This window comes from Lepidochelys olivacea (genome assembly GCF_965140295.1).
Source record: "Lepidochelys olivacea isolate rLepOli2 genome assembly, chromosome: 13".
Taxonomy (NCBI): domain Eukaryota; kingdom Metazoa; phylum Chordata; order Testudines; family Cheloniidae; genus Lepidochelys; species Lepidochelys olivacea.
The window spans coordinates 40,912,955-40,939,594 of NC_140423.1; the positions used below are offsets into that span (position 1 = coordinate 40,912,955).

A 26,640-nucleotide genomic window follows, 5' to 3' on the forward strand; every position below is an offset into this window, starting at 1 on the left:
GACTCCTGTCCCCGACCAGATGGGGGTCTTCACGATCGGGTTCCCCATCGGGGGATCGGAAAATGTACGGGATTGGAGCTGAGTCCGAGGGAGCAAGAGGACTGTGAGAGACAGCGAGAGCCCGAGAAAGAGCTGCAGAAGCAGCAGCAGCATGAACTGGCGGTGGTGGGGTGGAGAGGCCTAGAGGACCTCCCCGGGGTGAGTGGGGATAGACCCCGGGGGGCCAGTTCCGCAGGGAACCTCGAGACTAAATTGCTGCCCCTGGTTAAGGAGGGGGGGATGTGGATGCCACCTCACTGCCTTTGAGCAGGCTGGCGATTTGAACCAAGGGGACCCTGCGGAAAAGCCCCGGTGTCTAGCTCCCTTGCTGGGTCCCAAGGCCATAGACTCCGTCATCCAGATGGTTGGGGATGTGGACAGGCTCCCACTCCTGGTCCCAACCTATATGTCTGTGTGGAGTTTCCTGGGGCCAGGCCCCTCGGATCTCCAGTGGGAGCAGAAGGTGATGGTCAATGGGGAGACATTCTTGGGGTGGCCAAAGGGCATGGGCTGCATAAACCTTCCCACATGCGGCCTGTGAGTGCTATCGACCACCCCTGACCTAAGGGAGGGCGTGAAACTGGAAGGGCCTGGTGTAACTCCTACCAAGGAAGGCTGGGGCATCCATGGGAATGTTGGTGGCTTCGAACTTCCCCAGGTCACGGCTAAAGTGACCCCGCTCAGTTCGATCTCGAAGGGGGGAGAGATGTGACGAAGTGGGACTGTTCTTAATGTTTCCTCTGAATAGTGTGGGGGTGCCTCAGTTTCCCCTAGGCAGTTCTTAAGTATCTAGGTGGTGGGGTAAGGGTGTATGATCATTGCAGAGCCCTAGAGGGCCGGTGTGTGCAGGAGTCTGGACACAGAGGATGGCCGACACCCTGTTTCCTGGCAACTGATGGCCTGGGCCCTTCCCCCCTGCAAGGTGAGAGCTAAAGGGTTGGAGAACAAAGGAATCAGGTGACCACCTGGCCCGGGAAAGGAACAAAGCCCAGAGGAGGAGGGGCTGGAGGGAGTTTCAGTTTGGGGCTGGCTGGGACATGGAGTGAAGTACAGACGTGGTCGTCTGGCTCACTGCCCCCCAGAATGGACCCAGCTGAGGGGTCCCGTTCTCTGCACCTGCAAGCTCTGTTTTAGACCATGTTCCTGTCGTCTAATAAACCTTCTGTTTTCCTGGCTGGCTGAGAGTCCCGTCTGACTGTGAAGTTGGGGTGCAGGACCCTCTGGCTTCCCCAGGAGCCCCGCCTGAGCGGACTCGCTGGGGGAAGCGCACGGAGGGGCAGAGGATGCTGAATGCTCCGAGGTCAGACCCAGGAAGGTGGAAGCTGTGTGAGCTGTGTGTCCTGAAGACAGGCGGCTCACAGAAAGGCGACTGCCCCAGAGTCCTGACTGGCTTCATGGGGAGCAGTTCCAGAGCATCGCCCAGGGACTCCGTGACACCAATGCATCCCCCTACACAGCCAGTGCTGAGGATTTAAGTGAGACAAAGAACCGTACAGCTCAGAGGGGCAGCACAAGGCCTGTGTATCACAGTCATCAGCAGGAGTTTAACCCGCAACGCTAAAAGCCTGAGCTTTTGCTACTGCCTTACCTGAGAGCTGTTATCATCTTAGGTTGACTAACCACTAGAATGGGATAAACATGAGAGTTGGTGGGGAATTTTTCAATTAAACATTTTTTTTTTTAATTGGGGAATGCCAATTCATCAAAACCAAAATATTCTGTGAAAACACATTTGTTCCAATGAAACTTTCCCAGGAAGGTTCCTGACATCAGAAGTTCTCCCAAGCCAATGGCTCACTCATTTAAGGCACATCAGTTTCATAGCTAACAGTACACAGGAGAGTGAGGAGCCAGTGTCATGTCGACATGCCTTTGAATGCCCTAACCCAGTGGTCCCCAAAGCCGGTCCACCACTTGTACAGGAAAAGCCCCTGGCAGGCCGGGCCGGTTTGTTTACCTGCTGCATCCGCAGGTTCTGCCGATCGTGGCTCCCACTGGCTGTGGTTCGCCGCTCCAGGCCAATGGGGGCTGCAGGAAGCGGCGCAGGCCAAGGGATGTGCTTACTGCCCTTCCTGTAGCCCCCATTGGCCTGGAGCAGCGAACCGCAGCCAGTGGGAGCCGCGATCAGCCGAACCTGCAGACGCGGCAGGTAAACAAACCGGCCTGGCCCACCAGGGGCTTTCCCTGAACAAGCGGCGGACCAGCTTTGAGAACCACTGCCCTAACCGAATGGATCAGGTACCCGTTTTGCAGATGGGTGAACCAGACTTGGCCTTTCACTATGAGATCAAGCGAGACTCAACCCCATGACCTTCAGGAGTGCAGTCAAACAGACTCACTGCATGTCCAGGCTGGACTTTCTGAAAGCAAACCCACTCTTTTAGGCTTGGAAAAGAGACAGCTAAGGGGGGGGATACAATTAAGGTCTATAAAATCATGACTGGTGTGGAGAATGTAAATAAGGAAGTCTTATTTACTCTTTCTCATAACACAAGAAGTAAGGGGTCACCCAATCTAATTAATAGGCAGCAGGTGTAAAATAAACAAAAGGAAGTATTTCTTCACACAACGCACAGTCAACCTGTGGAACTCTTTGCCAGAGGATGTTGTGAAGACCAAGACTATAACAGGGCTCAAAAAAGAACTAGATAAATTCATGGAGGATAGGTCCATCAATGGCTATTAGCCAAGATGAGCAGGGATGGTGTCCCTAGCTTCTGTTTGCCAGAGGCTGGGAGTAGGCCGCAGGGGATAGATCACTTGATGATGATCTGTTCTCTTCATTCCGTCTGGGGCACCTGGCATTGGCCATTGCTGTACTGGGTTAGATTGACCTTTTGTCTGACCCAGTATGACTGGTCTTATGTTCCAATGTTCTTACATAATAGCCATTAGCCTGGTAATTAGGGTACTTACCTGTGATATGGAAGATCCTGATTCAGACTGGGTACTTGAAGCTGGAGTTCCCAAATTCCAGGTGAGTGCCAAAACCACCATACTATAGAGTCAGTCTTTTTTCTCTCTGTCCCAATGAATATTTGATTATTCACACAAAGTGGAACAGCTCCATCTACCTCAAAGGATTAAGTATTTCATAGACCTTGTGCTGGCCCTATATGTCAAGGGGAATTTCATGCTTGGAACTATATTTATGTCAGTAACTTGGGTGTATTTTTCAGTGAAATCGCCAGCGTTATTGTGAGGAAGCTACTGAAACCTTCCTGGTGGCCCCCATTACATTGCTCAGTCATGATTTTTGTTTATTTGTTTTTAATTGGGGGGGTGGGGGTAGACACAAGTCCTAGGTTTGCTCGCAGCTTGCTAGACTCACAAGCCCATTATGCATCTTCTGGTACCTGCACAGCACTCCAGCTACGCTTCCTGGAGGGAGCAGTTGCCCTTTCATGGTAATACCCCTCTAGGAAGGTCACTGAGGTTTGAAACAAGGACTATCATCAGCTCTAAAACCAGGCATCTAGTGGGTGGCTGTTTTAGCAGGCAGCTGTCGCAGACGTTCAGGTGACGTCTACACTGAGGGCGGCCCGTGGGGGACAGGCACTGCGTGTGTAGCGACCTGCCGCAGTACAAGGCCGGCTGTGTCTAGATTTGCCACACCACAGTGTCAGGCCCTGGCGGTGGGGAGGCAGCGGGACACTACACTACCAGTCGCAGTGTTGAGGTGGACGGCACTGCCCGGGTGTGCGGAGAGCCTGCGTAGGGTATATGCCCTGGGGGCAAAGGTGTGGGGGCACTTTCTTCTTCTCTGCCCGCCAAAGCTGGGCCTCACCATCTACACGGCTGCTTAAACCTCTGCTAGCTGGCCATGCAGTGTGAGTCTGCCGCATGCTGCCGTAAGGGGAGACGTACGCTTCGGCTGAGATTTTCAAAGCTGCGAAAGGGGATTTGGACACCCAATTTCTATTAAATTAATCAAATCTAATCAAATCTATCTATCCATCCATCCCCATGCACCCCCTCTATCTATCTATCTATCTATCCCCATGCACCCCCTTATCTCTCTCTCTCTCTCTCCTCATACACCCCATCTATCTATCTGTTCTCGTACACCCACTCTATCTATCTCCACACACACACCCTCTCTTTCTCTCTGTTGTACCTGAATTCTTCCCACATGACTTTAAACAAAATTCTCTCTTTCTCGTCTATAATTACTAACATAATTTGAGATTTTTCACTTTTTCTCTCTTCTTTAAAACTGTCTTTCCTATACATAGCCATTAATAGAATACAGAGATATAGTCCGTATTACTGTTTGTTAGTCATTGAATACGTGTATAATTGCCTTCTTGGTATTCCCTTGCATTGCTTGTAATCCTAAATTTCTTAATCATTATTCAAAAACAATCAAACGATGGGACCAACCCCTGAATTAATATAAACCCAGCTAAAATGTATCTGTGTCTAAGGGATGAATCTACACTGCACCCTAGTGAGGATAGAATAGATATAACCCTGCTAGATTTTCACATGCCAAAAGTATTTGAAGTAGTGCTTCCTTCACGCCGAGAGTTTTTGCAGGGCTAGAACTAGGTGTCTCTCGCTGTGTGTCTAGCACAGTAATACACAGCCGTGTCGTCCGCTCTCAGGCTGCGGAGTTGCAGATACACGGTGCTGATGGAGTTTTCTGTCGAGATGGTGACTCTGTTTTTCATGGAGTCGGCATAGCTAGTAGCACCATCTTCAGGGTCAATTCTTCCAATCCAAACCAGTCCTTTCCCAGGAGTCTGCCTGATCCAATGCATATAGTAGTCGGTGAGAGTGAAGCCTGAGGTTTTACAGGATATTTTCACAGACTCTCCGGGCTTCTTCATTTCTGCCCCAGATTGGACCAGCTGAACCTCCGATTGGACACCTGTAGGGAAGGCATATAATGAATATTGAAACAGCAGATTTATCCCCATAATTCCAGCATCCTCTGAATCCCCCATGTTCTCAAATTACCTGGATGAGCTGCCATTAAGCAAAGATAAATTAAAATATGCCTCATATTTATTATCTTCTGCTGCCAAACCAAACACCGATATTCTGGGCTGGAAAAGCAGGTGACAGCCTCGCTGTTTCGATGTGGTTATTCTAGAGGGGGAAAGAGGTTGGCTTTTTAAACAGGAAACTCCCCACAGACTTTGCATAAATACTCAAAAGCAGCAAGACACTTGGGCCCAGTTTCTGATCATCGCGCTCATGTGGGGGAGTCGCTCACCCCTCTAGTGGAAACTTTGAGGACAATGAGTTAGGCTTTTATTTTAGGCACAACCCTGAAAGGATCTGCACCAGCCCAGGGCTAACCCTGGGAGGCGTTGTGTCTCAGAGATACGGTTCTGATTCACACCTCTTCCTGTGCTCCCTTCGTCTTCCCAGGGTGTAATCCAGTTCCTCTTAGGCCAGTTATGGACGGATTCTCGTTTACTTCAGTAGGGTTGGATCAGGCCTTTACTGCTAGAAATTATGGGCACTAAATAACTCCCTGTCCCTTACATCAGCTAAAGTGACCTTTGAGTAGGGGAGTGGAGCCAAGGCTCTGCCAATCCCTAGTCCCGCTTTTTCACCTCCTCCTGGGAGAAGGAATAAGCAGCTGATTAGCCTTGTCTCATACCTCTGCACCCAGATCGGCCAACATGAGATATATTTTCTGTTGCCTAGATTCATCATTTCCAGGGCCAGGTTGGACCACTGGGATCATCTAGCCTGACCTCCTGTGTAACACAGGCCAGAGAATTTCCTCCAGTTGCTCCTGCGTTCCGCCCATTTCCTTGTCTTGATTAAAATACATCTTTCAGAAAGGCATCCAGGTGTAACTTGACCGAGATTTCCAAAACTCCCTTAAGGATTTGGATCCCCAACTCCTCTGAATGGGAGCAGATCCCTTAGGAATTTTCAATATATCAGTTGTGGATTCTGTTTATGAAAATCATGACAGGTGAGACAGTCTATAGTTTTAAAGCAATATAAACCAGCAACAGCTATCTTTAAATTATGTTAATTTTCTTTTCTTTGATGCTGGATGGACTTTAAGTAAAATGTTTTCCTCACATAAAAACGTTGTGGGAAAACTTTAAAAGTATGTTCATCTTTCTGTGGCATTCCCTCAGTTTCATATTGATTTATCTCTTCATTCTGTCTTTTTCAGTGCACTCAAGGAAAAACGTCTTACTTCTGAGATGTTTTAAAGGTGGAATGATCTTCCAAGGAAAGTGATGGATTCCACATAATTATGAACAAATGAACTGCGTCCTGAACAGATAAGAACAGAATAGACTAGACTAGAACGCCCTAGAGTAGATAACCCTCCACTGCCCTACAGGGGATAAGCAGTAGATGTGTGACCTGGCAAGGCTGTAGCATATGTTCAGTCTACAATATTGTGTTTCCTCTCTACAGAGAGTTTTTGCATGGCTTTAAATAAGCTTCTTCTCAGTGTGTGTCTAGCACAGTAATACACAGCGGTGTCTTCTATTCTCAGGCTGTTGAGTTGGAGATACGCAGTGCTGATGGAATTATCTGTGGTAATGGTGAACCTCCCTTTAAAGGACTCGGAATATTTTGTTTCACTATCTGCAGGGTCAATTCTTCCTACCCAAACAAGACCTTTCCCGGGAGCCTGGCTGATCCAATGCATGTAGAAAGAAGTGAAAGTGAACCCTGAGGTTTTACAGGATAGCTTCACAGACTCGCCGGGCTTCTTAATTTCTGCCCCAGATTGGACCAGCTGAATCTCCGACTGGACACCTGTGGAAAAGTATATCATAAATATTGACATTCCAGATTTATCTCTAATACCCCAGAATCACACGAATCCCCTATGTTTTCCATTTACCTGGACAAAGTGCCATCAAGCAAAGATAAATTAAAATATGCCTCATATTTACTGTCCTCTGCAGCCAAACTAAACGTCGATATTCTGCGCTGTAAAAGCAAGTGACAGCCCTGCTGTTTTGACGTGATTATTTGAGAGGGGGAAAGAGGTTGGCTTGTAAACAGGAAGTTCCCCACAGACTTTGCATAAACACTCATTAATTAGCCTAATTAGTGTGGAGGAGAGCAGAAGAATTACTTCTTATGTCTTTAGAGTAACAGCCGTGTTAGTCTGTATTCACAAAAAGAAAAGGAGTACTTGTGGCACCTTAGAGACTAACCATTTTATTTGAGCATAAGCTTTCCTGAGCTACAGCTCACTTCATCGGATGCATAAAGTGGAAAATGCAGTGATGATGTTTTATACACACAGACCACGAAAAATTTGGTGTTTATCACTTCAAAAGGTTTTCTCTCCCCCCACCCCAGTCTCCTGCTGGTAATAGCTTATCTAAAGTGATCACTCTCCTTACATTGTGTATGATAATCAAGGTGGGCCATTTCCAGCACAAATCCAGGGTTTAACAAGAACGTCTGAGGAACAGTGGTGGGTGGGGTGGAGGTAGGAAAAAACAAGGGGAAATAGGTTACCTTGCATAATGACTTAGCCATTCCCAGCCTCTATTCAAGCCTAAGTTAATTGAATCCAATTTGCAAATGAATTCCAATTCAGCAGTCTCTCTCTGGAGTCGGGTTTTGAAGTTTTTCTGTTGTAATATCGCAACTTTCATGTCTGTAATCATGTGACCACGGAGATTGAAGTGTTCTCCAACCGGTTTATGAATGTTATAATTCTTGACGTCTGATTTGTGTCCATTTATTCTTTTACGTAGAGACTGTCCAGTCTGACCAATGTACATGGCAGAGGGGCATTGCTGGCACATGATGGCATATATCACATTGGTGGATGTGCAGGTGAAGGAGCCTCTGAGCGTGTGGCTGATGTGATTAGGCTCTATGATGGTGTCCCCTGAATAGATATGTGGGAACAGTTGGCAATGGGCTTTGTTGCAAGGATAGGTTCCTGGGTTAGTGGTTCTGTTGTGTGGTGTGTGGTTGCTGGTGAGTGTGTATAAAACATCCTCACTGCGTTTTCCACTTTATGCATCCGATGAAGTGAGCAGTAGCTCACGAAAGCTTATGCTCAAATAAATTGGTTAGTCTCTAAGGTGCCACAAGTCCTCCTGTTCTTTTTGCGAATACAGACTAACACGGCTGTTACTCTGAAATCTAAACAGAGAAGCCCAAGAAAGGAGTCAGGGACAGGGGATGTCAGTTGCTTCATTTCACCCTGTAGATCAGTGCCACAGCCAAGAACAGAACCAACATTTCCTGATTCCGGCTCCAGTGGCCTAAGGAGCAAACCAGGCTGCTCCCTGATCACCATCTGATTTGAAGAACACAAGCTAAAACTGCAGACAGCAAAGCCCTGCGTCTCTCAGGGTAAAACGTAAAACCCTTTAGACAAGACCTAGAACAGGGCCTGTTCACCAGGGGCCCCATATTTTGAGGACTGATGTGGGACTCCGTTGCTGAAGGGCCCTTTCCTGTCCATAGGCCCAGGGGTGAAGTCCGTGTGCGAGAGAGAGATGGGTGAGGGAGAGGAGGCCAGTCCCAGGGGAGATACTGTCGGGGAGGAAGCCAGGCAGCGATCACTGTGCGTCTGTGGCACAGTAGTAAGTAGCGGTGTCTGCAGCTGTGAGACGATCTATCTTTAGCTTGCCAGTGGAGCCGCTGGTGGAGGGGGTGACCCGTCCTTTGAACTCATCCGCGATGTAGACGATGTAGCCTGGTCTGAAGGATGCTATCCGGACCAGACTTTTCCCCTGGGGCAGGCGCAACCATTGCATATGACGGTCATTAACATTGTACCCAGAAACGGTGCAGTCCAGCGTAATGGAGTTCCCTGGCTCTGCCTGGGCAGAACTTGGCTGGGTCAAAGTGATCGCGGCCACCCAGCCTGTAAAAGAAAGAGAACAGAGACAGGATTATACCACACCAGAGCAGGGGCCCCTCTACTCTCCAAAATGCATGACAGTCACAAAATGACCTGCCCAGACAAAAGGAAGTTTTACCCTCAGCCCAGGGTCACAGACTGGGTTAAATACCAGAGCTGCCATCCAGTGCTGTCATCAGTTCCTTAGAGACATGACAAAAACCCAACACCTGACAAGAGTCTGCATTTCCCTGCTCACCTGACAAGCTGCACCATGAGATAATGCAAAGACAGCGTAACGGCAGCATGACTGCCGCTGATCTCTGCTTTAGCACAGCGGCGTTGTGTGAAATATTCCCTCTGAAGCTATCGCCCTAAATTCTTATCTCCTCCAGGGAAGGCAAACGGTTCTGCATTTCAGAAGCTTTGCATCTGCCTTCTGTCTCTCCCCGCCTACTCTCCACCCACCCGCTGACTAATGGAGTAGGACGCAGGAGATCTGCCTTCAGGCTGAGATTTCTCAAAATTGCCTGAAGTTAGGCAAATAGCTACAACCCAGCTCCCTTAGGCCCCTTGAATAGCTCAAAGTCTGTGACCTGCGCGGCCAAATACTCACTGTGTGGTGGGAACAGAGGAATTGCTCCAAGGCATCAGTCCTGTCCATCCAGCTCAGTTCTTCAACAGGAGCCAATACCCAGTGCTTGAAAAGAAGGGGCAAGGTTGATTCTCGTGGCAACCTATGGGATACCCTCACCGTAGGGGAATTTTCTTCCCATCCACATTCAGGGAAAGGTTGACATGCTTGCTCCAAAGAGCAGAGACCTTGGACCACCCACTCAGCCTTGCTTTTACTTCGTTCCCCATCAAGCAATGGTTTCCTGCCGTTCATGGCTCTTGTGGGGATATATACATTGTTTGTGAAGGGCTCAGATACTACCCAGGTGGGAGCCATGGAAGATCCTAAACCGAAAGTTATCTTTGATGTTGGTCAAGCCACGTTTTCAAGCGTTGGCTATACAATACAAATGTTTCACTGTCACACGTCTAAATGGTGAGAATTTCTGAACACGGAGTAGGAACTTATTCTCTGAATAGTAACAATGGAGTGAGTGCGGGGCAGAGATTCCCCCTCCCTCACGCTTCAGTGTAAAGCAGAAGTAATTTCACTGCAGTCAATGGGCTGAATTGTCTTCTTAATCACTCTGGTGTAAAGCAGAAATAAGGCCATTGTACTCAGTGAGGCTGGATCATGTCTCATTCACCATGGTGTTAGGCAGGACTAACTCTGCGGGTGTCATGGGGTAACTCTCCTTTTGTGTACTCGTGTGTAAATTAGGAGAGACTCCAGCGTGCAGCCATTATTACCGAGGGGAGAATCCGGAGCAATCGAGCTACTCACAGAGTAAAATATGACTGGAAATGAGGAATGGGAACAGAATCTCACCCCGTGCTAGCATTGCCCTGTTTTGAAATATAAAAAAACAATGTAAAGGCTTAGAGCTGGATCCGGAGGTCGTGTGTCTGTGTGCAGTGCGAATGAAGTCAGCATGGCTACGCTGAATTACACCACCGGAGAATCTGCCTCTTTCTAGCAAAGCAATTGGGCTAGATTTTAAAAAGTCTTTAGAAGGTGATGATGCAAAGTAGGCGCCTACTGGGATTTTCAAAACAGTCGTAAGCGGGTTTGGCACCAAACCCCCATTGAAAGGAATGGGACTTAGGCACCTAGCCCAATTTTAGTATCTACCTACCTTTAAAAATAAGGACCAGTGTTTTCTTGAAAGTCAGGCTTATATAGGGTGAAAACTCCTCAGACACACAAGACACTTCAAAGCTATTAATTGCAAGACAGTTTTATTTTGGTAGGGTCTTTCATTCAAATTCTCATCCCCTAAAATTGTACAGACTACAACAATAGGATAGGTTTCAGAGAAGCAGCTATGCTAGTCTGTATTCGCAAAAAGAACAGGAGGATTTGTGGCACCTTAGAGGCTAACCAATTTATTTGAGCATAAGCTTTCGTGAGATACATGTCTGTATATAAATCTCCCCACTGTATTTTCCACTGAATGCATCCGATGAAGTGAGCTGTAGCTCACGAAAGCTTATGCTCAAATAAATTGGTTAGTCTCTAAGGTGCCACAAGTCCTCCTTTTCTTTTAACAATAGGATAGTAGCTCTTGAGATCATTACCCTGTCTGCTCATTATAGTTAAGAAGGCAGCAGGCAGTGGGGAAACCACAGACTTTCAGCTGCAATTTAAAAGGAAAGAGAAAAGCCATGTGGTTTTCACAGACGACCAGAGAACTGAGAGCGGCTCGATCTCTGTCCTTCGGAGCTCTGCTGCCATCGCTTGCTCAGTAACGGGTATAGCGACCGCTGTCTCCGCCCCCGACCTGCGTTACCAACTCCCGGTCATTGTCCGGGGCACCGCATGCTCGCACTTCCTAACCCTTTCCTGCTTCCGCGTGGTCACTACGGGATAGACGTGTCTGTCTCCTTCCCCAGGTTCTGCTGCCCTCTGAGGACCACTGCACCAAGGGATTCCTGTTCCCTCTCGGCCATTGCAGCCTGGTGGCAGATTAGAATTGGAGCCCAGATCACCTCCCTGCCTGTCCAGCACTGTCACCCATATCAGACAGATATACTGCCGCTCAACAGACACGCTGTGGCTCAAAGAAAAGTTTGTTACAGGAATGCCTGGGATGTGTGTCACACAGAGGGGCACAATGGTCTCAGAATGGTTTTTCCGGCTTCAAAAATCTGTGACTCTGTCCTGCATGTTCCTTAAAACATGAGTGCTCCAGTTCAACATTTCTTCTGGATGCAGGACCCACTGGGTGAGATGGTCTCACGTAAGGGTCCTTTTTGCCATTCAAATCCAGGGGTCGTTATTCTTGGCATTTTTGTAACATCTGAAGGGTCCCAACCAAGGTCAGGGTTCCAGTGCGTCAGCTGCTGCCCCTACGCACCACAGGAGACAGGCCTTGCACTCAAGAGGTTTCATTTTAAACACACAAGCCAGACAAAGGGAGTCCCTTGCTTCACTTCACATTGTTTCTGTTCCAGGCTGTGACACTGAACTTCAGATTCTCCCGATTCCCACTCTGCTGGCCTAACCCGCAAGGATGGTGCTTCCTGATCACAAGTTGATTTGAATGACGCACGTTGAAATTGCAGAGACCAAAGCCACAAACCTCTGGGTAAAATTCTAGCTTTGGAGAGGCAGCAGAGGAAGGCCTGTTCCGCAAGGAACCCGCACTCTGAGGACTGATGTGGGACTCCACTGATGTTTGGCCCCTTTACTGTCCTTAGGGCGGGGGTGAAGTTCATGCAAAGAGAAAAATGTGTTCAGTGAGAGGAGGCCAGTTCCACTAGGGATATTGTCGGAGAGGAAGCCAGGCAGCGACCACTTGCATGGTCTGCAGCTCACCATGTCTGCAGCTGTGAGACTCTTTCTCTTTAGCTTGCCAGGGGCACTATTGGTGGAGGGGATAACCCGCCCTTTGAACTCATCCCTGATGTAGGTTGTATCCTGTCCTGAGGGCTGCTAGCCAGACCAGACTTTTCCCAGGGGCTTGTCGGATCCAGCTCAAATGGTGGTCGTTGATATTATACCCAGAGGTGACACAGTCCAGGGTGAGGGAACTGCCTGGCTCTGCCCGGGCAGAACTCGGCTGGGTTAAAGTGACCACGGCCACGAAGCCTGTAAAAGAAACAGAACAGGGATACTGTTACTTCACATACAACCAGGGGTTTAATCTAACCTGTAAAGGGTTAAGAGGAAAGCTTAATATGAGCTGGCACCTGACCAGGGGCACCAGTAGGGAAGCTGAACCCTTTCAAATGGGGGGAAACTGCTGGGTGTAGGGGTCTTTTGTTCTCTCCGACAGAAGCAGCTCGGGCAGGAACATGCTGTAAGGTCTGGGCCCCGTATAAAAATCATCAGCATCTACCTAGAAACTCTTCATTTGGAACCCCAGATATGTAAGTAGGCCAGGAATGTCTAGTTAGACGCAATTAGATTTAATTCTTCATTTTGGACTTGTGGATTCCTCTGTGCTAACCCCAGGTGCTTTTGTTTTGTTTTTATTTTCTTGTAACCTTTAAGCTGGACCCAAAGAAAGTCATTTTTGGTGTTTAATCCCTAACAGCCTGAGTTGTCAGAGTTGTTTTCTTTCTTTTTTCAATAAAATGTACCCTTTTTAAGATCACGATTAGATTTCTGTGTCTCAGGAGGTAAAGAGGCTGTGCATATGTTAATCAGCTGATACAACAGCTGAGCTTCCCTTTTCTATTGTTTTCTTTCTGGGCTGCCCCGAGGGAGGGGTGGAAAACCTGAAGGGCCTCAGAAAAAATCTTTCCAAGTGAGGTTTTTCTGGATTGTCAAAAGGCAGTTTTCACTTGGGTGGTGGCAGCATTACCAGCCTGGAGTGGCCAGTATTAACTGTTAGAGTCCTTGCAGCCCCCCGCCTTCTGCACTCGAAGGGCCAGAGTGGGGAACCAGCCCTGCCAGCACCTCAGTGTAAAGCAGGAGGAATTCCAGTGGGGTCGATGCGACTGACTCTCAGTGGAAATTCCATTGTCTTGTCAGGACTAATTCTCCAGTCACTCATTCTAGGGCAGCAGCTCTGAAACTGTGGGTCCGACCATGTTTTAATGGGAGCATCAGGGCTGGTGTTAGACTTGCTGAGGCCGAAGTCCAAGCTCCACCACCCGGGGCCAAAGTCAAACCTCAAGAGCTTCAGCCCTGGGTGGCGAGTCCCAGGCTTACAGGCCTCCCGCCTGGGGCTGAAGCCTTAGGACTCCTGCGCAGAGTAGTGGGGCTCGGGCTTTTGCCCCCCCACACACACCAGGGGCAGCTGAGTTTGGGTGGGCTCAGGTTTCGATTCCCTGTCCTGGGATCGTATAGTAATTTTTGTTGTCAGAAAGGGGTCACAGTGAAATGACGTGTGAGAACCCCTGAGTTAGGCTGATTCTCCTCTCACTCCTCCAGGAGTGTAAATCAGGAGACTGTCTAGACTAAAGCACTGTAGGTGTCAGTGGCTTAAATTTATTTACTCGTGGAGTAAAACACACCCACCCACAAATTTTCTACCCTACGGGGAAAAATTCTCACACTCACACACACACACAAACCCTCCCATGGGCCAGAGCTAGGGCAGCCAGGGAATACCAGTCATTTTGCAGAGGGGCCCACCAGACCCTCAGCTCCCCAGTTCAGCTGCGGAGCGGACAGGACAGCCTGTTGGAACCTCAGGTCCGGATTGGTGGTTTCCAAAACTGCAAAACTCCTGTAACAAAGTTTCTCTTCTGCCCAGTCACCAGCGCAGGTGTTTCCTCTTTCTCTGCTTCTCTCCAGCTTCGTGGGTGCCTCTGACAAAGCGTCTCTTTCCAGGGACAGCGGAATGGGGTGGACCTCAAGGGCAAAGTCAGGTGTCTTCTCTCTGGGAGGCGAGGTGTGTGGCTGGCCCCCTTTTTGTCCCAGGCCCCCTGTTTCCATGTCACTGTGTCTCTCCGGGCGCAGTAATAGGTGGCGGTGTCCGCAGCTGTCAGCGAGTGGAGCTGCAGGGAGACCTGGTTGCTGGTGGTGTCTGTGGAGATGGTGATCAGGTCTTGGAGAGACGGGGTGTAGCGCGTGACCCTGATATATGGATAAACATATCCCATGGATTCCAACTCTTCTCCAGGAAACTGCCGAACCCAGTACCAGACATGACACTGAGTATTGATGGAGACCCCAGAGACAGCGCAGGTCAGTGTGAGGGGCTCGGAGACCTTCCCCAACCCGGGGCCAGAGGCCACCAGCTGCAGCTGGGAAAGGGCACCTAGAACAAGGAGGGGGAGACCAAAATAATCATTGTATGGGATGCCCAGAGAGCGCAGTCTCCCTCTGCCTCCCCCCGTCACAGCCACACACACACACAGAGAAATGCAAACGGTCACACACAGAGACACACAGAGACTCACACGGCGCCAGGGCCAGCGACAGGAAGACACATTTAATCATTTGCAAAGTCTCAAATATCTCCAGGCCAGCCGCTGACCCAAAGGAGCTTGGACAGCTCGGGCGGGTCGGCTGAAGTCTGAGCCTCGGGCTGCAAACCTCTGCCGACACCTGTAATAAATTGTAGCTCACACGCAGACACGGAGATTTGCTCCCTGTGATGTGTAGGGACTGGGTGTTGTCCCTATCAACAGTCTCGGAGCCCTCTGGCGGTCTCCCCTGTCTGCTGCTGCAGGAGCCACCGGAACCTGCCAGAGAAGCCGTGTGGGTTAGTAGCCAGACACTGTACGTCTTCATCTAGATCAGAGGTGGTAAAACTACGGCCCACGGGCCACATCCGGCCCGCGGGACCCTCCTACCAGGCCCCTGAGCTCCTGGCCCCGGAGGCTCTCCCCCGGCCTCTCCCCTGCTGTTCGCCCTCCCTCCGCAGCCTCAGGGCGCCAGGCTGCAGTGTATTAAACTGCTCCGCGTAGGAATGTGCTCCTGGTCGCAGTTACGGAGAGCGATTTACTGCACTGCACCGGCGCAACGCTCTGGGCGGCGCGGCTGTACCACCTCCAGCCAGGGGTGCTCTGTGCTGCGCGGTGAGGGGGCAGGGAGCCGGGGGGGTTAGATAGAGGGAAGGGGAGTTCGGGGTGGTGCTCAGAGGGCGGGGGTGTGGATGGGGTTGGGGCGGTCAGGGGACAGGGAAAGGGGGGAGGGGGGTTGAATGGGGGCAGGGGTCAAGGGGGGGCAGTTAGGAAGTAGGGGGGGTTCTTGGGCCGTGAGAGGACAGAGAGAACGGGTGTTTGGTTAGGGTAGAGGTGGGGGGGGCAGTCAGGAAGGAGAGGGGTTTGGTTGGGGCGCTGGGGGGCAGTCAGGGGACAGTGAACAGGGGGAGGGGGTGGATGGGGCAGGGGTCCTGGGCCGGGCATCAGGGAACGGGGGGGGGGGTGGATGGGACAGGGAGTCCCTGGGAGGGGGGGCGTCAGGGGGCGAGAAACAAGGGGAGCAGATGCGGGTGGGGGCACAGCCTGAGACAGCCTCCCCTAACCGGCCCTCCATACAATTTCCAAAACCCGATGTGGCCCTCAGGCCAAAAAGCTTGCCCAGCCCTGATCTAGATATTTGGAACTCAGGTCTCTCACGTGTGCGGTTTCCTTAATGTCCAATAAAGAGCAACACAGTCAGCACAGGGCTATGGTGGGTCCGGACCAAGGGTCCATCTCGCCCAGCCTCCTGTCTGCCGACACTGGCCAGCGCCAGGTGCCCCAGAGGGAATGAAGAGAACAGGGAATCCTCGCGTGATCCACCCCCTGTTGCCCAGCCCCTCTCCCCCCTCTCTTTCCCTCTCTGGATGTGGTTCTGTCCCTGCTTACACACACAGCAGTGAGTTTCTCGGTTTCTTTCTTTCTCTCTCTCTCCAGGGGCCTCTGCTTACACACACAGTGAGTTTGTTTCTTTTCTCTCCACCTCTCTCCCTCACTGGCTCTGTCTGTTTAGTAGCTGCCTATTTGCCCTGCCGAATTTTCCAGAGAGCCTAAGGGAGTTAGGCTCCGAACGCCAAAATAAAGGAAAGGAGAAAGTTTAAGCACTAAGGGGAGACCCAGTTCTTGGAGGGGTCTCTGAAAATGCTCATTGTGTTTTGGAGAGGCGGCATGGAGGGTGTTTCCCCACCACAGTACATCACCCAGATAAACTCAGGACCTCGGCCAGAAAATCCGCTCTCCAGGAGATGTCGCATGCCAGTTTGAGGGGCTTTGAGACCTTCCCCACGCCATGGCCCGACTCCACCAGCTGCAGCTGCAAAGGGGGCCTGCAAAAAGGGGCAGGAGAGTCCCAAATAATAATATAACGACCCCCCACTCCAGGGAGCGAAGAATCTGGCTCAAAGCGCAGACTCCTTCATCGAAATGCTCTCATGCAAACATGAATCAACACAACTCCTCTCACACACAGGTGCAAAAGTAACACCAACAGACCCCGGTGGTTGGAACCTGGGACCTGTGGTGCTTAGTGTATGAGCCTCTAGGGCATGAGCTAAAAGTCACTTGGCTGTAAGCTAAGGCTGTACAGCAAACTCATTAATCTCACTCTAAGTGGGCTCGGTGCCACTAGATGGGACAGGACACCACACCCAGGAGGTGTGTGGCTTACACAAACACACCCACAAATACTCTACCTCACCAGGAAAGCCTCACACTCCCCCCCACTCCCTTCCATGGGCCAGAGCTAGAGCAGCCAGGAAATACCAGTCATTTGGCAGAGGGGCCCCGCAGAACCCCAGCTCCCCAGTTCAGCTGCGGAGCGCACAGGACAGTCTGTTGCAACCTCAGGCCCAGATTGGTGGTTTCCCAAACTGCAAAACTCCTGTAACAAAGTCTCTCTCCTGCCCATTCACAAGCGCAGGTGTTTCCTCTTTCTCTCCTTCTCTCCAGCTTCGTGGTGGCCTCTGACAAAGCGTCTCCTTCAACTTAAAGTGACCTCAGAAGGGGGCGGACCGCAAGGGCAAAGTCAGGTGCCTTTTCTCCGACAGGGGATGCGTGTGGTTGGCCCCCTTTTTGTGCCAGGCCCCCTGTCTCCGTGTCACTGTGTCTCTCCAGGCGCAGTAATAGGTGGCGGTGTCCGCAGCTGTCAGGGAGCGCAGCGTCAGGGAGACCTGGTTCTTGGCGGTGTCTGCAGAGATGGTGATCCGGCCTCGGAAAGACGGGGCGTAGCTGGTACCCCCGTTATATGCGTGTATGTATCCCATGGATTCCAGCCCCTTGCCAGGAGGCTGACGGAGCCAGTACCAGTAGGAATATTGAGTATTGATGGAGAACCCGGAGACAGCGCAGGTCAGTGTGAGGGGCTCGGAGACCTTCCCCGACCCAGGGCCGGAGGCCACTAGCTGCAAGGAAAGGGCATCTAGAAACAAAGGAGGGGGAGTCCAAAATAATCATTGAATGGGATGCCCAGAGAGCAAAGGCTCCCTCTGCCTCCCCCCTGGTCACAGCCACACACACAGAAAGAAATGCAAACATCACACACAGAGACTCACAGAGAGAGAGAGAGAAATGGAAATGGTAACACAGAGAGACTCACGCGGTGCCAAGGCCAGCGCAAGGAAAACACATTGAATCATTTGCGAGGTTTCAGGTATCTCCAGGCCAGCCGCTGACCCAACGGAGCTCGGACAGCTCGGGCGAGTCGGCTGAAGTCTGAGCCTCGGGCTGCAAACCTCTGCCGACACCTGTAACAAATTGTAGCTCACACGCAGACACGGAGATTTGCTCCCTGTGATGTGTAGGGACTGGGTGTTGTCCCTATCAACAGTCTCGGAGCCCTCTGGCGGTCTCCCCTGTCTGCTGCTGCAGGAGCCACCGGAACCTGCCAGAGAAGCCGTGTGGGTTAGTAGCCAGACGCTGTATGTCTTCATCTAGATATTTGGAACTCGGGTCTCTCACCGTGTGGTTTCCTTAATGTTGAATAAAGAGCAACCTGAGTAGCACAGGGCTATCGTGGGTCCCACCCACTACAGCCCAGTATCCTGTGTCCCCACAGTGGCCAGAGCCAGGTGCCTCAGAGGGAATGAACAGAACAGGAAATCATCAGATGATCCATCCCCTGTCGCCCATTCCCAGCTTCTGGCAAACAGAGGCTAAAGACACCATCCCTGCCCTGCTAATAGCGTTGATGGACGTGTACTCCAAGGATTTATCTAGTTATTTTTTTAACCCTATTATAGTCTTGGCCTTCACAACATCGCCTGGAAAAGAGTTCCTCAGGTTGACTGTGCATTGACTGAAGAAACACTTCCTTGTGTTTGTTTTAAACCTGCTGCCTATTCATTTCATTTCATGGCCCTAGTTCTTGCGTTATGAGGAGTAAATAATACTTCCCTATTTACTTTCTCCGTGTATATGTGGATACGTTTAATCTCTCACACACTGAGTCTCTCTGTCTGTGTCTCGTTCTCTTTTTCCCATACCCCCTGCTTCTGATCTTGGTTGGGATTTCCAAAGTTGCCTAAGGGAGTTAGGCACTCAGATCCCAATATAACCCCTAAGGGAGTCAGACTTCCCGATCCTTTCACTGCCTCTGAAATCCCCAACCCCCTCTGTCTCTTTCCCCCCCCTCCCCCATTCCTCATCTCTCCCCTCCTTCTCACACACTTTTACTGACCTCGACACTGAAGAGCTTGAAAAATTGCAGTTTCCTTCATTCTTTAAAGCAACAGATCTTCCGTGGCCCTAAGAGGGGCGCTCTCATGGGAAAAATTGATTGGCAGTAGGCTAAGTTTCTTGTACGTTTTGTATCCGGTGCTTTTAAATATAATCGGTACCCGAAAAGAGTCGCTAGTGAAAGTAAATAGACATTCAGAATCACACGTTGATTCTGTTGTGTTGTTATTGGTTAGCGTTTGTTGCGAAGTGTTTGCTAACTGATTTTGTGTGTTGGGAATTGATTTATGTGTAGTCCATTCGGGTTTTGTTTGTTTGTTTGTAGTCATTTCCTAGTGTGTATTGATTAGCTGCTTTGGTGATTACTTTGGGGTTTATTTGTTGCTTTGTTGTTGTTGTTGTTGTTGGGAGTTGGTTTGCTTTTGCTTTTTTTTGTTTTCTCTCATATGTCTGCACCTTTCAACAGCAAAACAAGCCCTTCCCTTCCGGCTGCATTTCCCTCCCTGGGACTCTCTATCGCCCTGCATGGGCTCGGTTATCATTTTCAAACGCTCACTTTTTGTCCCAGACCTCCCTGTGTCTGTGTCACTGGGTGTCTGGCACAGTGATGCCTGGCGGTGTCCGCAGCTGTCAGGGGTCGGAGCTGCAGGGAGACCTGGTTCTTGTCTGCAGAGATGGTGCCTCGGCCTTGGGGAGACGGGGAGTAGCGCGTGCCCCGTTCCATGGACAAACCCGTCCCATGGGTTCCGGCCCTTCTCCGGGAGGCTGACGGAGCCAGGGCCAGCAGTTACACTCTTCCGTGATAAAGACCCCGGCGGCAGCGCAGGGCAGCGTGAGGGGCTCGGAGACCTTCCCCACCCCAGGGCCGGAGGCCACCAGCTGCAGCTGGGAAAGCGCCCCTAGAAAGAAGGATAGGAGAGTCCAAATAAACATGTAGCCAGCTGCTGCGGGGAGCGACGGATCTCCCTGAGCTCCCCCCGCCATGCCGCCATTCCCACCGAGATACCAGCTCTTACCTGGTGCCAGCGTGAGGGCAGCAGAAAATAGGTTTTCGGTTTGAAGAGGAGGGTGGGGGAAATAGCATCAAATGTCCAGTTCGGCCCCTGAGCTGACAAAGCCCTGAAATCTCTGGAAATGACAGGGCCAGAGCTGTCCACATCCCTGTAACTTACACTCCACCTCCACCCACACGGCCTGGCCGAGTCTCGATCTCTCTCTCTGTCCTTTTCTGGGAATGCCCCTGTCTCTTCTCCGTCTCTCTCTGGGTGTGGCTTCCTGCCAGCCTCTCTAGCCTTTTCCTCTCTACTTACAAAAGCTGGGCTATTTGTAAACCGCGCCTTAGCTGACACGTGGTAACCTCCGATAGAGGAGGCCGTTTGTAGTTTTCACTTTACCTGGCTGTTAATCCCAGATTCCCCCCAGTGTTTGTGTCCACCCATTGATAAGCATGAAAACTGCACGCTTCCTTCTCCACACAAAAAATGTCCCCTCCCCGACAGTTCTTCTGTCGCTTCACATATACACAATCCTCCCTTCCCTACACTATGGAGTGAGTGGGCCTGTTGACAAAATGCAGTTTGATAGCTCCTGCAAGATAAATGATCTCCAGTGTCCATGTTCAAAAGTGGGGAACGCATTGTTTGTTGCAAGTTCTCTCTCTCTCAAGCTGTGCCCCTAAAAACCCTGGGTGTGGGAGTGGGGGCATGCCAGTACAGTGTGTTGCTGCAGGTTAGAAAGTGCCGGGGTGTGTCCGAGGGGTTTTGTTCATTGGCGTTTTGTTGTTTTCGGGTCTGTTTTTAGTCTTCCTATTTTATCGTCTTTGTTTGTACTTATTCTCACTCGGTTATTTTCCGATTTTATACATTGGTTTTGGCGGGTTTATGTATTGCCTCCGGCTTTTTATGTTGCCTTTTGAAAACTTCTTTCGTTCTTTATTTTTTTATTTTACTTTATTTTTTGCACAGGGGAGCGGGAGGGTCTCTGAGACCTCCCCGGCCGGACGCCACCAGCTGCAGCTGCGAAAAGGGCACCATTTGGCTATGGCGCTCAAGGAGCGAAGAATCTCTCTGTCAGAGACAAATAGTCACACAGGGGCACAAATACCTCCAGACACAGATGCAAACGCAGAGACTCACGTGGGGCCAGGGCTAGTGCCGACAGGAAATATCTAATCGTTGTTCCGCCGTAAAGAATAATCCTGCCTCCGGCTCTGGCCCTGCAGAGCTGTGAACGCCCAGGGTGGCTGCCTAAGCCCCGGGCTGAGGTTCGCGCTTTGCAGCCGCGTGGCTTTCAGAGAGCCGGAGCGCCCGGGGGAAGGGAGCTGGAATGAGGCGCCGAGGAGATCTTCCCCTTTGCATACCCCGAGCAATGCGCTGGGTGGAGAAGGGAGGTGCTGTGTGTCTGTCTGTCTTTCCTCCTCTCGCTGCGTCTCGTGAGTCTGCAGGCTACACGGCAAAGGAGCAGGCAGACCCAAGCCACACTCCCTCCACGGCATCTGTGTCCGTCTAATGTAAGCGCTGCGGTAGGGGTATCCCGTGTTCCCAACCCTCCCACACATCCCCCGGGATTCACTCCTCCCTGGAGCTTCCTGCAGTGACACAGTTTCCCCTCTCTTCCGGCACCGAGCGCGCCGGGTTTCTGCCCTCCGCCCTCAAAGAAGCTGAGTTCAGCCCGAGGACAGGAGGTTTTTGTCTCAGCTCACACCGGCTTCCCCTCACTGTGTCTCTAGCAGCGCAGGGATACCGGGCGGTGTCCTCCAGCCCCAGGCGGCTCATTCCCAGGTGCAGCTGGCTCCTGGCGTTGTCCCTGGAGATGGTGAATCGCCCTCGGACCCAGTCCGCGTAACGCTGGCCCGACCCGTCGTAGTTAATACGTGAGACAAACTCCGGGCTCTCCCCGGGACTCTGCCGGTACCAGAACATGTCGTAGCTGCTGAAGGAGAAGCCGGAGGCTTTACAGGAGAGCCGGATGGACTCCCCTTCATTTCTACCAGCCCCCCGGACTCCGCCAGCTGCTTCTGCGACTGGGCACCTGCGGGAGAAAACACAATGATCATTGCTCATACCTATGGACCCTCACTAGGGTGACAAGGGGTATCTAAGCCACTGAAATAGATAGAGAGACAAGCTGCTAGCTAATACAGTGGAGGAAAGCCCAGATGGGGAGAGAATACAGTAGAGGGGAATGTGCAGGTGGATAGAGAGAGAATACAGCACAGGAACAATGGATGGATGGATGGATGGATGGATGGATGGATGGATGGATGGATGGATGGATGGATGGATGGATGGATGGATGAATAGCGAGGGGAGGGTTAGAAACACAAACAGATAATCTAATAATGGAACATTGTATATATTAGACTGCGAGGGAGGGAGGGAGGGAAAGAAAGAAAGAATATATGATGATGCCTAGATGGAGAGAGAGAGAGATTAAGGAGGGGTATACAGACAAACAGACAGACCTAGGTACACTGTACAATTAAAATCGCATACTCTGAAGGTTCCTTGTATTTTCAGACATTTTCTCACCTTTCCAAGCCGCTAAAAGGAACACAAACTGTACCCACACCGGCATTGCTCGCTGAGCTGCAGGGTAACGTCTTACAGTCAGTATGATGAGGTCAGGGGTTTAGGCCTTAGCTGCACAAAGACAAGGGGCGGCCTTTTCGGTCTATTGCAGTCTCCGAGACGTGGCTGCGGAGTTTGAAAGGAAAACGAAGTCACCCCGCTTCCCACACCACACCCTGCTCCTAAAGGGGGGCGGAGACTCCTGGTTGATGGGTTTCAGGGCGTCCCGGGAACAGGGCGGGTTATTGTGAGGTTCTCACACCCACCTGAAGTGTGACAGGTGCTGCAGGGCACAAGCGCAGACCCAGAGCTCTGCTCCCAGCACCTCACAGCCGAGACCCCGGTGAGAAATGCCCCAGCGCAGCCTGAGACCGGCCTGCTGCAGACAAACCTCCCCGGGAAAGCAAACGCCGCTCCAGGCTCGCGAGCAATGGTCTCTGGATGTCGGAAGAGGCTTTGGGATTCCCCTGGTAACTACCTCCCCCAGGGACACAAGGGGCCCCTCATCGCCGGGAAATAAAGTCTCACATCCGGACAGGGGATCAGGCTGCCCCCGTGCAGCCCGGTCTCTTCCCTGCGTTCCTTGACAGGCAGCGACTCTGGCTCAGGTTGGGTGTCACTGGAATGGGGGGGGACGACTGGGCTGCAGCAGAGGGGCTCCCCCACGCTCCCTGTGTCCCCCCATTCTCGGGCTCACAGCACCGTTTCCGGGACAGAAGCAAAACAGCCTGGGAGCTGCAGGGGGGCTTATCCCAGGGGGGAGTGGTCACAGAGTCCCTGGGCCATGCTCTGGAACTGCTCCCCATGAAGCCAGGCAGGACTCTGGGGAAGTCTCCTCTCTGGGAGCAGCCTGTTTTCAGGACACACAGCTCACCTGGCTTCCCCCTTCCTGGGTCTGACCTCCGAGCATTCAGCATCCTCTGCCCCTCCCTGCGCTTCCCACAGCGAGTCCACCCAGGCGGGGTCCTGGGGAAGCCAGAGGGTCCTGCACCACAGCTTCGCAGTCAGAGGTGACTCTCAGCCAGCCAGTAAAACAGAAGGTTTATTAAAGGACAGGAACATGGTCTAACACAGAGCTTGTAGGTACAGAGAACAGGACCCCTCAGCTGGGTCCATTTTGGGGGACAGTGAGCCAGACAACCAGGTCTGCCCTTCACTCCATGTCCCAGCCAGCCCCAAAATGAAACTCCCTCCAGCCCCTCCTCCTCTGGGCTTTGTCCCTTTCCCGGGCCAGGAGGTCACCTGATTCCTTTGTTCTCCAACCCTTTAGCTCTCACCTTGCAGGAGGGAAGGGCCAGGCCATCAGTTGCCAGGAAACAGGGTGTTGGCCATGCTCTGTGTCCAGACCCCTGCACACACCTGCCCTCTAGGGCTCTGCAATGATCATACACCCTTACCCCACCCCCTAGATACTTAATAACTGCATAGGGGAAACTGAGGCACCCCCACACTATTCAGAGGAAACATTAAGAACAGTCCCACTTCGTCACAGGAGTCTCTGAACCTCCGTAGGGCTGGAGGTTTCCTGTGTGCCCCCGGAGTTACATCTCCCTGATGTCCCCAGCATACACTTCGTTTCCTTTCCCTCCCTGCTCTCAGTGCACTTGGTCCGTGTCCCGCCGCCCCACCGGTCTGTGCGCCCCGCCGGCCCCCGCAGCTAACTTTACCCCTCTGGGCCTGGAGCCCGGGGACAGGAGGTTTTTGTCTCAGTTCACACCGGCTTCCCCGCTCTGTGCGTCTCTAGAAGCGCAGTGATACCGGGCGGTGTCCTCCAGCCTCAGGCGGCTCATTCCCAGGTACAGCTCGCTCCTGGCCTTGTCCCTGGAGATGGTGAATCGCCCTTGAACCCAAGCCGCGTAACTTCGGCCTGTCCCGTCGTAGTAAATAAGTGAGACAAACTCCGGGCTTTTCCCGGGACTCTGCCGGTACCAAAACATGTCGTAGCTGCTGAAGGTGAAGCCGGAGGCTTTACAGGAGAGCCGGATGGACTCCCCTTCATTTCTAACAGCCCCCTCGGACTCCACCAGCTGCTTCTGGGACTGGGCACCTGACGGACAAAACAAGTTAATGGTCATAATGATCATTGTTCTTACCTGTGGACTCTCACTAGGGTGACAAGGGGTATCTAAGCCACAGAAATAGACAGAGAGAAAAGTTGCTAGCTAGTACAGTGGAGGAAATCATAGATGGAGATAGTATACTGTCGAGGGGGAAATGCGATGGATAGAGAGAAAATACAGTACAGGAACAATGGATGGATGAATAGCTACTGGAGGATTAGACACATACAAAGATATGATATAGTGTTGTGAATGGAATGATGTATAGATAAGACTGTGATAAGAAAGAGAAAGAAAGAAAGAAAGAAAGAAAGAAAGAAAGAAAGAAAGAAAGAAAGAAAGAAAGAAAGAAAGAAAGAAAGAAAGAAAACAGGGATATACAGACCTCTGCAACCAAAACACAAACTCTGAGGTTCACTGTATTTTCAAACTTTTTCTCACCTTTCCAAGCTGCTACAATGAACACAAACAGTACCCACACCGGCATTGCTCGCTGAGCTGCAGGGTAAATTCTCACTGTCAGGTTAAGGAGGGTTTAGCCCTTAACGGCACAAACACAAGGGGCGGCCACTTCTGTCTATTGCAGCTTCCCAGCCGCGGCTGCTGGGTTTGGAAGGGAAACGAAGTCACTCCCCTCCCCTTCCCACACCCTGATCCTGGAAAGGGGAGGAAACTCCGGTCTGATGGGTGTCAGGGCCCCCTGGGAGCAGGGTGGGTTATTGTGAGGTTCTGACAGTGACCAGAAGGGTGTCAAACGCTACAGGGGACAAGGGCAAATCCAGAGCTTTGGGGCTAGCACCTCACAGCCTAGACCCATAAGAAAATAAGAACGGCCATTCTGGGTCAGACCTAAGGTCCATCTAGTCCAGTGTCCTGTCTTCTGACAGTGGCCAATGCCAGGTGCCCCAGAGGGAATGAACAGAGCAGGTAATCATCAAGTGATCCACCCCCTGTCGCCCATTCCCAGCTTCTGGCAATGACTCCAAGATCTCTTTCTTGAGTGTTAACAGCTAACTTAGATCCCATCTTTTTGTATGTAAAGTTCAGATTCTGCTTTCCAATGTGCATTGTTTTGCACTTATCAACATTAATTTTCAACTGTCATTTTGTTGCCCAGTCACCAAGTTTTGAGAGATCCTTTCTTAGCTCTTCCCAATCTGCCTGGGACTTAACTGTCTTTAGTAATTTTGTATCATCTGCAAATTTTGCCACTTCATTGTTTACTTCTTTTTCCAGATCATTTATGAATATGTTGAATAGGACTGGTCCCAGAACAGACCCCTGGGGGACACCACTATCTACCTCTCTCCATTTGGAAAACAGACCATTTATTCCTACCCTTTGTTTCCTATCTTTTAACCAGTTACCGATCAGTGAGAGGAGTTTCCCTCTTCCCCCATGACAGCTCACTTTGCTTAAGAGCCTTTGTTGAGAGGCCTTGTCAAAGGCTTTCTGAAAATCTAAATACACTATATCCACTGGATCTCCTTTCTCCACAGGCTTGTTGACCCCTCTAAGAATTCTAGTAGATTGGTGAGGCATGATTTCCCTTTACAAAAACCATGTTGACTCTTCCCCAACAAATCATGTTCATCAATGTGTTTGACAATTCTGTTCTTTACTATAGTTTAAATTAATTTGTCTGGTACTTAAGTTAGGCTTACTGGTCTGTAATTGCCAGGATTGCCCCTGGAGCCCTACATAAAAATTGGTGTCACGTTAGCTATCCTCCAGTCATTTGGTGCAGAAGTTGATTTAAATGATAGGTTACAAACCAGTTAGTAGCCCTGAAATGTCACATTTGAGCTCCTTCAGAACTCTTGGGTGAATATCATCTGGTCCTGGTGACTTATTGCTGTTTACTTTATCAATTTGCTCCAAAACCTCCTCTAATGACACCTCAAGCTGGGATAGTTACTCAGATTTGTCACCTAAAAAGAATGGCTCAGGTTTGGGAATCTCCCTCTGTGATTAATGAAGGTGGGAGGGGGTAGCACCCTCGTGTAACTCCCAA

At 50.9% G+C, this 26,640-nt stretch overlaps 1 protein-coding gene and 1 gene segment (V, D, J or C); both read right to left on the minus strand.

Annotated features, from left to right (window-relative positions):
* Positions 1-26,640, minus strand: part of LOC311529988 (immunoglobulin lambda-1 light chain-like) — a gene marked incomplete at its 5' end in the record, with an annotated part of 156,116 nt that overhangs the window by 59,762 nt on the left and 69,714 nt on the right. The window lies entirely within an intron of this gene.
* On the minus strand, positions 10,706-25,450 carry LOC311529672 (Ig heavy chain V region 3-like). The segment is given in 7 exons: positions 25,068-25,450; positions 23,441-24,613; positions 22,528-22,692; positions 20,014-22,027; positions 18,999-19,896; positions 17,919-18,203; positions 10,706-12,554 (listed from the first exon to the last, which is right to left on the minus strand).